General features: G+C 45.8%; 1 protein-coding gene and 1 pseudogene across 5 annotated transcripts in view; both read right to left on the reverse strand.

The window, feature by feature from the left end:
* The window catches only part of DST (dystonin), a gene marked incomplete at both ends in the record, with an annotated part of 523,923 nt that overhangs the window by 410,436 nt on the left and 102,284 nt on the right, over positions 1 to 11,203 (reverse strand). The window lies entirely within an intron of this gene.
* Positions 1 to 11,203, reverse strand: part of LOC308266359 (ATP-dependent 6-phosphofructokinase, muscle type-like) — a 29,388-nt pseudogene that overhangs the window by 15,783 nt on the left and 2,402 nt on the right. Inside the window, exons 2-3 of the transcript in view lie at positions 6,609 to 6,698; positions 3,317 to 3,476 (exon numbers count right to left, since the gene is read on the reverse strand). The product of the transcript in view is annotated as an ATP-dependent 6-phosphofructokinase, muscle type-like (transcript). The remainder of the gene's footprint in view (positions 1 to 3,316; positions 3,477 to 6,608; positions 6,699 to 11,203) is intronic.

The raw sequence follows: 11,203 nt of genomic DNA on the forward strand, positions 1-11,203 counted from the left end.
AAATTAGTAGACAACAATAAACACATTACTTTTTTTTTTTTTGCGAGTCTAGCGATGGAACTCAGGGACATTCAACCTCCGAGCTATACCCTCTGCCCTATTTTTTTATTCTTTATTTTGAAACATGGTCTCACTAAGTTGCTGAGAGCCACACTAAGTAACTGAGGCTGGTTTCGAACCTGCACGATCCTCCTGTCTCAGCCTCCCAAGTACGGGGATTACAAGCGTGTGCCACCACGCCCGGCTCACATCAATATTTTTAAAAAGCAATTGTATCTGTTGTTTCTTCCCCGTTGGCACGTAAGCAAGGCAATTTAATCTTCATACCTCTTTTATGCCTCCATTTCCATTACCTGTCTTCATTAAAAAGGCTACAGAAAATGGTTTCCCTAATAGCTTTTACATAGCCATTCTCTCACTTCAAACAGTTAATATTTAAATTAGTAGAAGGGATTACTTCTTTATTTAAAAAGAATTCATTACTTTCTTCATTAAATTACTTTTTCATTTAAAAAGACATTATTATTTCAATAAAACAAAGTCTGTAAAACTTCAGGCACTTGACACTCCCCCCTCCTCAATTCTAAGGAAAGCGAGAATTACACGTATATTAGGTGAAGAGGATTTTGCACCAAGCCACACCTGACTGTGACCAGGGGTCAGTGTCTGGACAGAGGGAGGTCCGCTGCCTCTGAGCTGGCATGGTGGAGAACTGAGATGTTTCTTATTGCACGGTGGCAAGCCAATCCAGCTGCAGCCTTTCCTCCAGGGAATAAATGCTAAGTGTCTTCCAAATGCCCTTGACTGATAATCAGGTTTTCCCCAAGACCTGCCAGTCCTAGAACACCTGAGCTCCTTCCGAACAACCCCAGGGCTCAGAGCCTCGCAGCCGTCTGCACTGAGGGCTGCCTTGGGTTTCACTCTATCTTTGCAATAGATCTTTCTTTCACAAGGTAATCTGGGCTCTTCCCTTCCTGACTCTGTCCCTCAGGAAGCCACATGGCGGGGCAGGATGTGGAAGCAGAGAGCGGGATACCTGGTTTTCATTTTCCACAAGCCCAAATCTGTTAAGGTCACAGTTGCAGAAAGGGGCAGAGGTCTCAGGATGAAAAGACACTCTCCAGCCAAAAGGGGGGGGGGGGAGGAGTAGGAGGAGGGGAAGGAGGAGGGGGAGGAGTAGGAGTAAGAGGAGGGGAAGGAGGAGGGGAAGGAGGAGGAAGAGAAGAAGAAGGAGGAGGAGAAGGAGGGAGAGGAGAAGGAGGAGGAAGAAGAGGAGGAGGAAGAAGAGGAGGAGGAGGAGGAGGGAGAGGAGAAGGAGGAGGGTGGGAGGAGAAGGAGGAGGAAGAGAAGAAGAAGGAGGAGGAGGGAGAGGAGAAGGAGGAGGGTGGGAGGAGGAGAAGGAAGGGAAGGAGGAGGAGAAGGAGGGGAAGGAGGAGGAAAGGGAAGAGAAGGAGGAGGGTGGGAGGAGGAGGAGGAGGGGAGGAGAAGGAGGAGGAAGAGAAGAAGGAGGAGGAGGGAGAGGAGAAGGAGGAGGGTGGGAGGAGGAGAAGGAGGGGAAGGAGGAGGGGGGGGAGGAGGAGGGGGAGGAGAAGGTGGTGGCAGCAGAGGCAACTCTGTGGGTCCTAGAGCAGAGACTCCTTGAATCCCAGAATAGAATCCAGAGAGAAAGGGCTGCCTGTACATCCCAGGCACAGATCACAGAGTCGAACTTCCATAAGACCCCTGTGTCCTATGGATAAGCCAGAAGCCCCTGCAAGTCCTAAGGAGCAGCACAGAGGGTGTGAGCGCAAACTGGAGGCACAGATGTCCCCGCCCATCCCCTGACATCTTGGCATGCATCCATAAGGCACCAAACCTTAATGCATCTTGAGGGTAGAAGAAATGGGAAGTACCAGGAATGGCATAAAGAAGAGACTAGAAGTCAGAACCTGAGTTGAAAAAAGAAAAGAATCTATCTTGCAGCGGAGTTTACCGACTGAGCTTCATACTGCTGTGTGGGTGGAGACGGGTTCTTGTCCATTAGAATCACAGTTCTCTTGAGTGGGCCCTGGAGGGTCTGCTCAGTGAATGCCCGGCCTGGAGCTCGGCTTCAGCAGCTGCATGAGATTCAGGGAGGGAGCTCTGCCGACAGGGGCAAGTGCCCTGACATTATCTGTGTGTTTGTGTTCTCTCTGGCTCTCTCTCCCTCCCAAACACACACACACACACACACACACACACACACACACACACACACTCATCATCATCATCATTGTTACTACCAACAACAGAAACACCACAGCCTGCAATCCTCTCTCTCCTCCTTCCTCCAGGGGCATTATTTCATTGTAAGGCTACTTTGTTTTTTTTGTTGTTGTTGTTGCTTTTTTTTAAATTAATTAATTTATTATTGTTTTTTTTTGTGGCAGTACTGGGGTTCCTGGAAGCCCTTCTACCTCCGGGCTACACTCCCAGACCTATTTTATATTATTATTTGGAAACAGGGTCTCCTAAGCCAGCACGCGCGGCTGGCTTCGAACCTGCGCGATCCTCCTGTCTCCGCCTCCCAAGTGCGGGGATTACAAGCGTGCGCCACCACGCCCGGCGTGGCTACTTTGAATTATTCTAGAACCTGGGAAGAAGGGAATGGGTGTGCTTGTGTGCTTGCTTGATTGCTTAGGGCCGCCTTATTTTAAGACAGGTAGTTTAAGGTAACTGCAGGAAGACAGCGGGAGGAGGGAGGCGAGATGGCCTCTGCTATCCCACCAGACCCCAGGGTGAGGAATGGGAAACGCACTCTGGGAGGCACCAAGTGCTCGTGGCCGTGGCCGCAGGTGAGATGGAGGCGGCGGGGGAGATGGAGCTCAGGGAGGGCCTGGGGCAGGGCTGGAGCCAGACCTGATCTTGTAGGAGCTGCAGTGTTGCTGAAGGGCTGTAAGTGAATTCCACCTCCCTTACAGCCAGATGGTGGCTGTGCCCGGCAGAGAGAATGGACTGTGAGGAGCCAAGCTTTCTACTTGCCAGCGATAAATGCCAAGAGCCTGAACTAAATCCCCGAGGTCAGCGATAGAAAGGAGATGATGGAGTTGAGAAACCTTTAGAAACTATAAAAAGAGAGAATAGAGGGAGGCTGATAGTTCCCTCAAAGGAGGAAAAGACTGGAAGTCAGGCCCCATAATCATAGTGGGAGCCGGAGAGAAGCCGAAGGAAAATGACTGGATCCCAGGCAAATCCTACCAGGACGTGACCAGATGGCACGGCTTCTACTGATCAGACACCCTGTGCACAGTGATTTGGCTACAAAGGCTGGCTGGACACCAAACTGCAAGAGGCCTGCCTTTCCCTCCAGCTCCGGCCCAGCCTGCCGCAGCGTGGCCTGAGGAAGCCCGCCTCACACAAGCTGCGGCCACTGGCATCACCCGGCAGGGCCGAGACCACAGCAGGCTGGTAACAGAGGGTAACTGAGCCACTCGGGTCTTTATCGGTCATTTTCTCTCCTATGCACAGAGAACAGGAGCATCTGCGGTCCCCTTTTAAGTAGGAGTTGTATTTTTGGAAAACCAAACAGACATGACATCTTATTTTATTATTAGCCTTGTCACATTTTATGAGCCGTGACATTATTCTGCTTAAAAACACCAAAATAACAATACCCATATTTATTCTGACTTCCTAATTGCCAGAGAGCTATAGATAAACTGTTCCTGCTGCACTTTGAAAGCCAACGCCTTCACGTGCCCATGGCAGAGCTCTCTGTTACAGCCCACAGCCTCTCCTCCTGGTAATGAAGTGCGCTGAGGACTGGTGTGAGTTCCAATCCCGCCCCCCCCTCCACCAGCTGCTCTCCTGACCCTGAAATATTGCTTGCATTTTTTTTTAATCCTCCCTTTCTCAATAGGGGCTTTCTGAGCCGGTCCAATAACTTCCTCCAACAATAACAAGAGGCAGATAACTTTTGAAGCTATCTGTCCGGAAAACAATAAGATGAATTTTATATCACACACACAGACACACACACACACACACACACCCCATAGAGTGCCTGCTTCATTTTCCCCTTGAACTGGCCTATGTGTGTCCACAGCCCTGGGACCAGCTGGAGAGTCAGCGAGTGAACAATCCAGGTCTTTCAAAAGTCCATTCAAGGTGGTGCTGTTACATGCCTGTAATCCCAGTTCTTGGGAGGCTAGGACAGGAGGATCACAATTTCAAGGCCAGCCTCAGCAATTTTGTGAGACCCCCATTTCAAAATAAAATAAAAAGGGCTGGGAATGTAGCTCAGAAGTAGACTGTCTCTGGTTTCAATCCCCAGAAGCCCCAGTACCCACCCCCCAAAATCAATCTAAAGAATGAAAATCATTGTTTATTGACACACTAGTTAATTTAATAACATCAGGGTAGCTGTTGCTCTGAGGATATTTTTTAGATGTGTTTAACATTCGAATCAGCAGGTTTCAAGTAAAGCAGTTGACCCTCCCCAGTGCAGATGGGCTTCGTCCAATCAGTAGAAGGTCTTAAGAACAAATACTAAAGTTTCCGGAACAATGAATTTACTGGAAGCCGTGTGTTGTGGTGCATGCTTGTAATCCCAGCATTTGGGAGGCTGAGACAGGAGGATCGCGGTTCGTGGACAGCCTCAGCTACTTAGTGAGGCCCTGTTTCAAAATAAAGAATAAAAAAATAGGGCAGGGGGGTGTAGCTTGGAGGTCAAATGTCCCTGGGTTCCATTCCCAGACCCAAACAAACAAACAAAAAAAATAGGGCTGGCAGTGTAGCTTAGAGGTAGAATGCTCCTGGGTTCCATCCCAGTACCACAAATAATATTAATAATGATAATAATAATTTCCTGGAGATTACAACAGAAACCCTGCTTGGGTTTCCAGCCTGATACCAGATATCCTGCAAAAGCTGGACTCAAGGTTGTAATACCAAGTCTTCTCCTTTCTTTCATTCATTCACTTATTTATAATTTTGTACTATGGGCTGTTCTCAGGGGCATTCTACTTCCAAGCTATACTCCTAATCCTTTTTTGAATTATTTATTTATTTATTTATTTATTTTGCAGGTCTGGGGATGGAACCCAGGGGCATTCGACCTCTGAGCTACACCCCCTGCCCTATTTTTTATTCTTTATTTTAAAACTGGGTTTCACTGAGTTGCGGAAGGCCTCACTAAGTAGCTGAGGCTGTCTGTGAACTGCGATCCTCCTGTCTCAGCCTCCCGAATGCTGGGATTACAAGCGTGAGCCACCATGCCCGACTTTAAATTTTATTTTGAAAGAGTCTCGCTAAGTTGCTGAGGTGGGCCATGAGTCTGAGATCTTTCTGTTTTAGCCTCCCAGGTACTGGGATAACAGGCGTGTCCCACCACACCCAGCTTACTGCCAGGTCTTACCTAAACTGCCAGCCTCCCGGCCTGCCTTCCAGATTTCAGATCTGTCAGCCCCACGATCTCATGAGATAATTCCTTCAAATAAATGAATCTGTGCTGATGTCTATGTGTCATAACCTATAAAACTGGCTCTGTTTTGCTGGAGAGCCCTAACTCAGTAGCTGGCTTCCACATCCCTTTACCGGAGGTTTAGGACTCAGCATAACTGCAGGGAAGTAGGTAGAACACCTGCTTCCGTTCCCAGTCTACAATGTTAGAGAAAGGAAGAAGACGCCAGACTTTTACCAGGCCCAGTCAGGAAGCCATGGTGCTGCCTCAGCCCCATAATTAACTACCCATACTGCCTTAAACTTAAGAACGCCACTAAACCTCCACATATTTTAAACGTGGCTAATCACAGCTACTTTACTGGATATTAGAATTAAAATAAGGATGTATGTAAAGCCTCTAATCTGATAACTGCCTGACACATATTTTCATACCAATGCATTCATTTTTATATACTATATATATATATATTCTTTTTTATATAGCAGTGCGTTATAATCTACATCATAATGCAATTCATAGTGATAGTCACACACGTGCACAGAACACTTGGTGGGCTTTCCCCAGCAATAGCATTGCATTCTAAGATAAGAACATAACACGAAAACCAGGTATAAAGTACACTTATAATTTAGTATAAATAAGATCATCACTATATCCTAAAATTTTTGTGTTGTTTAAAAAGAAAAGGGGGAAGGCTGGCCGTGGTGGCTCACGCTTGTAATCCCAGCATTCGGGAGGCTGAGACCAGAGGATCACGGTTCCTGGACAGCCTCAGCTACTTAGTGAGGCCCTCTGCAACTCAGTGAGACCCAGTTTCAAAATAAAGAATAAAAAATAGGGCAGGGGTTGTAGCTCGGCGGTCAAATGCCCCTGGGTCCCATCCCCAGACCCGCAAAAAAAAAAAAAAAAGGGGGGGGGGGGACACTAAAGTTCTAGAGGTAAAGAAAGATAAATTTTTTCCAGCTCCACAATTTTTCCCACAGCCATTTCTGAGCAACACAGAGATTCAAGGAGCTAGGAGGCAGGTTGGCCCAGTTTAAAACCAACTCAAGAGAGAAATACACCCTGGAGCACAGGCTTTTGATTTAATTGTGAGAATCCACCCCTCGGCTTCCCTCTTCATTCAGAGCGCCAGCTCATCCTTACAGCGCTCTGAGTGATGGAGACAGATGCCTTATCGTCTCACCTGCCTCCCTGGTCCCCGGGGAGAAAGTCATCTCTGCAGTGATCTGATGGGGGTCAGGAGATCTGCTACCGAGAGCTGGTGCCGCAGTGTCTGAAACGCTCCCATTGGAGCTGGCACCCTTGAGTGGGCCCTGCCTGAGCCCGGCTCAGGGAGTGCACGTGTCTACAGGAGGGATGATGAGCCACGGAAAGGCAGCCGGAGCAACTAGTGACTTATCGGCAATTTCTTCCATAAAGGAGAGTGTGGATCCTCTGGAAGCAATCAAAGATGAAAGGCAGAAAAGTGAAGAAAAGTGGAATTTCTCACCGTTTTGTAAATTCTTTGCATTATTATTATTATTATTATTATTAGTAGTAGTAGTAGTAGTAGTAGTGGTGGTGGTGGTGGTAGTACTGGGGGTGGAACCCGGGGGCTTTCTACCTCTGGGCTATACTCCCAGACCTATTTTTATATTTTATTTTTCATTTATCACTCATTTATTTATAATTCACTTATTTTTTCATTTATTTATCACTACTTTAAGTATCTGAGGCTGGCTTCGAATCTGTACAATCCTCCTGTCTCAGCCTCCTAAACGCAGGGATTACGAGCGTGCGCCACTGTGCCCGGTTTAGCCTTCTCATTATTAAGTACCATATCCACAGATAACCCTCCTGTGACTTCCCACTTTGGGATTTTACAGGGTAAATTTTTTTACTTTGAAACAGGGGCTCACTACGTTACTGCCTGCTGGCCCCCAAGATGTGATCCTCCTGTCTCGGCCTCCTAAGTACTGGGGTTACAGTCCTATGCCACTGAACCTAGCAAGGGTCACTTAAAAAAAATCTTAGCTGGGCAAAGTGGTGCATACCTGTAATCTGAGCACATGGGAGGCTGACACCAGAGGATGGCAGGTTGAAAGCCAGCCTCAACTCAGTGAGGCTTGCATCAGCTTAACAAGACACTGTTTCCAAATAAAAAAATAATAAAATAGGGCTGGGGGTATAACTCGGAGCTAGAATGCCTCTGGGTTCAGTCCTCAGCACCAAAAACAAACAAAAAACAAAATAAAACAGAAAACTTCCCAAATCGACCTAATACCACTTTCCCCTCCCTCATCTCTCTTTCCCTGAGCCTGCTCTGCTTCCATCTCCCACAAGACATGTCATAAACTTACTTGTTAATCTGTTTATTGTCTGTCTCCCCTACTAGGAAACAAGCTCCAGACTGCAGGGACCTTGTTTGACTCACTGCTGAATCTCCAGCAGTGGCACAGAAACAAACCCATAGCGAGTACTCAGAAAACATTTGTGGAGCCGGGCGTGGTGGCGCACGCTTGTAATCCCCGCGCTTGGGAGGCAGAGACAGGAGGATCGCGCAGGTTCGAAGCCAGCCGCGCAGGCTGGCTTAGGAGACCCTGTTTCCAAATAAAAATGTAAAAATAGGTCTGGGAGTGTAGCCCGGAGGTAGAAGGGCTTCCAGGAACCCTAGTACCACCAAAAAAAAAAAAAAAAAAGAAAAAAAAGAAAAAAAAGAAAAAAACATTTGTGGAATCGAAAAACTGAGTGGCCAATGGGCTTTGCAGAAGCACCTGTATTGTCTTGCACAGAGCAAGTACTCAGTAAACAGTTTCTTCAACAGCCCCTAGAATCTACCTGTTTATCCTCTTTGACCCCCACAATGATTGCTGTAATATATGCCCAGCAGCTTGTCCTAGAACAAGGGGTTTAAAGCACAAATGGTCTAGCAAACCCGTTAACCTTTCCTAATCATACGTCAAAAATGAAACTGCTCTCAGCAAGCTAACCAGGGAGACAACAGAGAACTAAGCTTAAGATGCAGCCCCGGAGTCTGGCAGAACTGTGTACCAGCCTTGCCATTTCTTAGCAAGGAGACATAGACATGAAACGTGGGCTCTCTAAGTTTTAAATCTCAAATCTATAAAGAAAATCTATCTCCTAAGGCCACCGGTAAAATCAGATGAGCTTATAATGCCCCCTGCCTAGCCCCACGCCTGGCTCACTGGAAGTGTTTAAGAAGAGCCAGATTGCCGGGCATGGTGGCGCACGCTTGTAATCCCAGCATTCAGGAGGCTGAGACTGGAGGACTGCGATTCGCAGACAGCCTCAGCTACTTAGCGAGGCCCTCTGCAAATCAGTGAGACCCAGTTTAAAAACAAAGAATAAAAAATAGGGCAGGGGGTATGGCTCGGAGGTCAAATGCCCCTGACCTGCAAAAAAAAAAAAAAAAAAAAAAAAAAAGACGAGCCAGATGCTGAGCTGAGTGGTGTGGTTGCCCATACCTGTAATCTCAGTACTTGGGAGGCTGAGACAGGAGGAGCACAGGTTCGCAGCCAGCCGCAGCAATTTAGTGAGTACCTCGGCAACTTAGTAAGACCTTGTTTCAAAATAAAAAATAAAATAGGACTGCGGTTGTGGTTCAGAGGCAGAATGCTCCTGAGTTCAATTCCTAATACCTACCACACACACACACACACACACACACACACACACACACACACACACACGAAAATCCAGCTTCCATAATAATAATAATAATTATTATTATTATTAATTAACATCAACAAATATTGATGTGAAATGCTTATGTGTCTTTAGAATTTTATTTCTTTTATAGTTTTATTTAGGATTATCTCTGGAGCTGATGAAACTCCAGAAAAGTTTTGTTGTTGTTATTGTTGTTGTTGTTGTTTGTTTGTTTGTTTGCAGTACTTGGAGATGGAACTCAGGGGAATTCTACCTCTGAGATACATACCCAGTCCTATTTTTTGTTCTTTATTTTGAAACAGGGTCTCACTGAGTTGCAAAGAGCCTCAGTAAGTAGCTGAGGCTGGCTGCGAACTATGACTCTCTGTCTCAGCCTACTAAATGCTGGGATTACAAGCGTGCGCCACCACACCCGGCGCCAGAACAGAATTAAATAGGATTTTTGGGTTTTTTGCAGGCCTGGGATGGAACCCAGGGGCATTTGACCTCCGAGCCACACCCCCCTGCCCAATTTTTTTATTCTTTTTAATTTAAGACAGGGTCTTCCTAAGTTGTGGAGGACCTCACTAAGTAGCTGAGGCTGTCCCAGAACCACGATCCTCCAGTCTCAGCCTCTCAAATGCTGGGATTACAAGCTTGCACTACCATGCCTGGCTTTCAATAGGATTTTTAAAACAGGAAATAATGACAGTCATTTGTTTATAAAAAGCAGCTCTCTTTCACTTCCCTAGTATCCTGAACTATCTATATCTCAAACTTCCTGATTCTTTTACCCTAAAAAACAAGTTTGCCTGGAGTCATGGTGACCGCCTGTATTCTAGAAATATACTTGAGAAATCTGTGTTGCCTGCTTAATACTCCAATAAATTGCAAACATTATGTAGATTTAAAAACATGTACAATTTATGCTTTTTTTTTTTTTGCAGTACTAAGGATGGAACCCAGGGGCATTCTGCCTCTGAGCTACACCCACAGCTCTATTTTTTTATTCTGTATTGTGAAACAGGGTCTCACTGAGTTGCAAAGGGCCTCACTAAGTAGCCAAAGCTGTTTGCGAACCGCGATCCTCTAGTCTCAGCCCCCAACCCAAGTGTTGGGATTACAAGCGTACACCACCACGCCCGCCTAAATTTCCAAGTTTTATTAATTAATTTAAAATGTGATGGGTCAGTTCATTTTACAAAATGTATCAGCTGAATTTTTTTATGTTTTGGTATAAAAACCTAAAAAATAGTCAGGTGTGGTGGCATATGCCTATAATCCCAATACTTAGGAGGCTGAGACTGGGGATCGCTGCTCAAGGCCAGCCTCAGCAATTTAGTGAGGCCCTCTGCAACACAGTGAGACCCTGTTTCCAAAAAATAATTATATTTATATGGCTGGAGGGATATCTTGGAATAGAATACTCCTAAATTCAATCTCCAGTACCACAAAATAAAAAAATAAAAATAAATTAAAATGCATATCTAAAGTGGCATGTAAACGGAAACAATACAGCATAGAAGAGGTATTGTTCAACTGATAGGTTCTGTTCCTTTAAAAAAATTTTTTTTTTCTCCAGCATTCGGGAGGCTGAGACCGGAGGATTGCAGTTCAAAGACAGCCTCAGCTACTTAGTGAGGCCCTCTGCAACTCAGTGAGACCCGGTTTCAAAATAAAGAATAAAAAATAGGGCAGGAGGTGTAGCTTGGAGGTCGAATGCCCCTGGGTTCCACTCCCAGACCCGCAAAAAAAATAAAAAAATTAAAAATTAAATAAATTTAAAAAAAATTTGCGGGTCTGGGGATGGAACCCAGGGGCATTCTACCTCCGAGCTACACCCCTTGCCCCATTTTTATTTGGACCAGTTGGCATTTATTAGTAGTTATAGTTGTCACTGTAGTAAAAGTAGTAGAGGAACTAAGACTCTTTGTTATCACAAAGAAATAAATAAAGCTTATTTTTAGGAAAATTCTGAGTAGCTGAAATCTAGTGGTAGCACTAGAGGACCCTCGCCTATGAAGCTGGGGTAGAAGTAATTATAAATTCTACCTTGAAGGAGATTCCACTCACTATCCCCTCCCTCAGCTCCTGGCTAGAGTTGATCGTGGTTGTGGGTAGAGAATAAAA

This window comes from Muscardinus avellanarius, assembly GCF_963383645.1.
Source record: "Muscardinus avellanarius genome assembly, chromosome: 8".
NCBI classification, from domain to species: Eukaryota; Metazoa; Chordata; class Mammalia; order Rodentia; family Gliridae; genus Muscardinus; species Muscardinus avellanarius.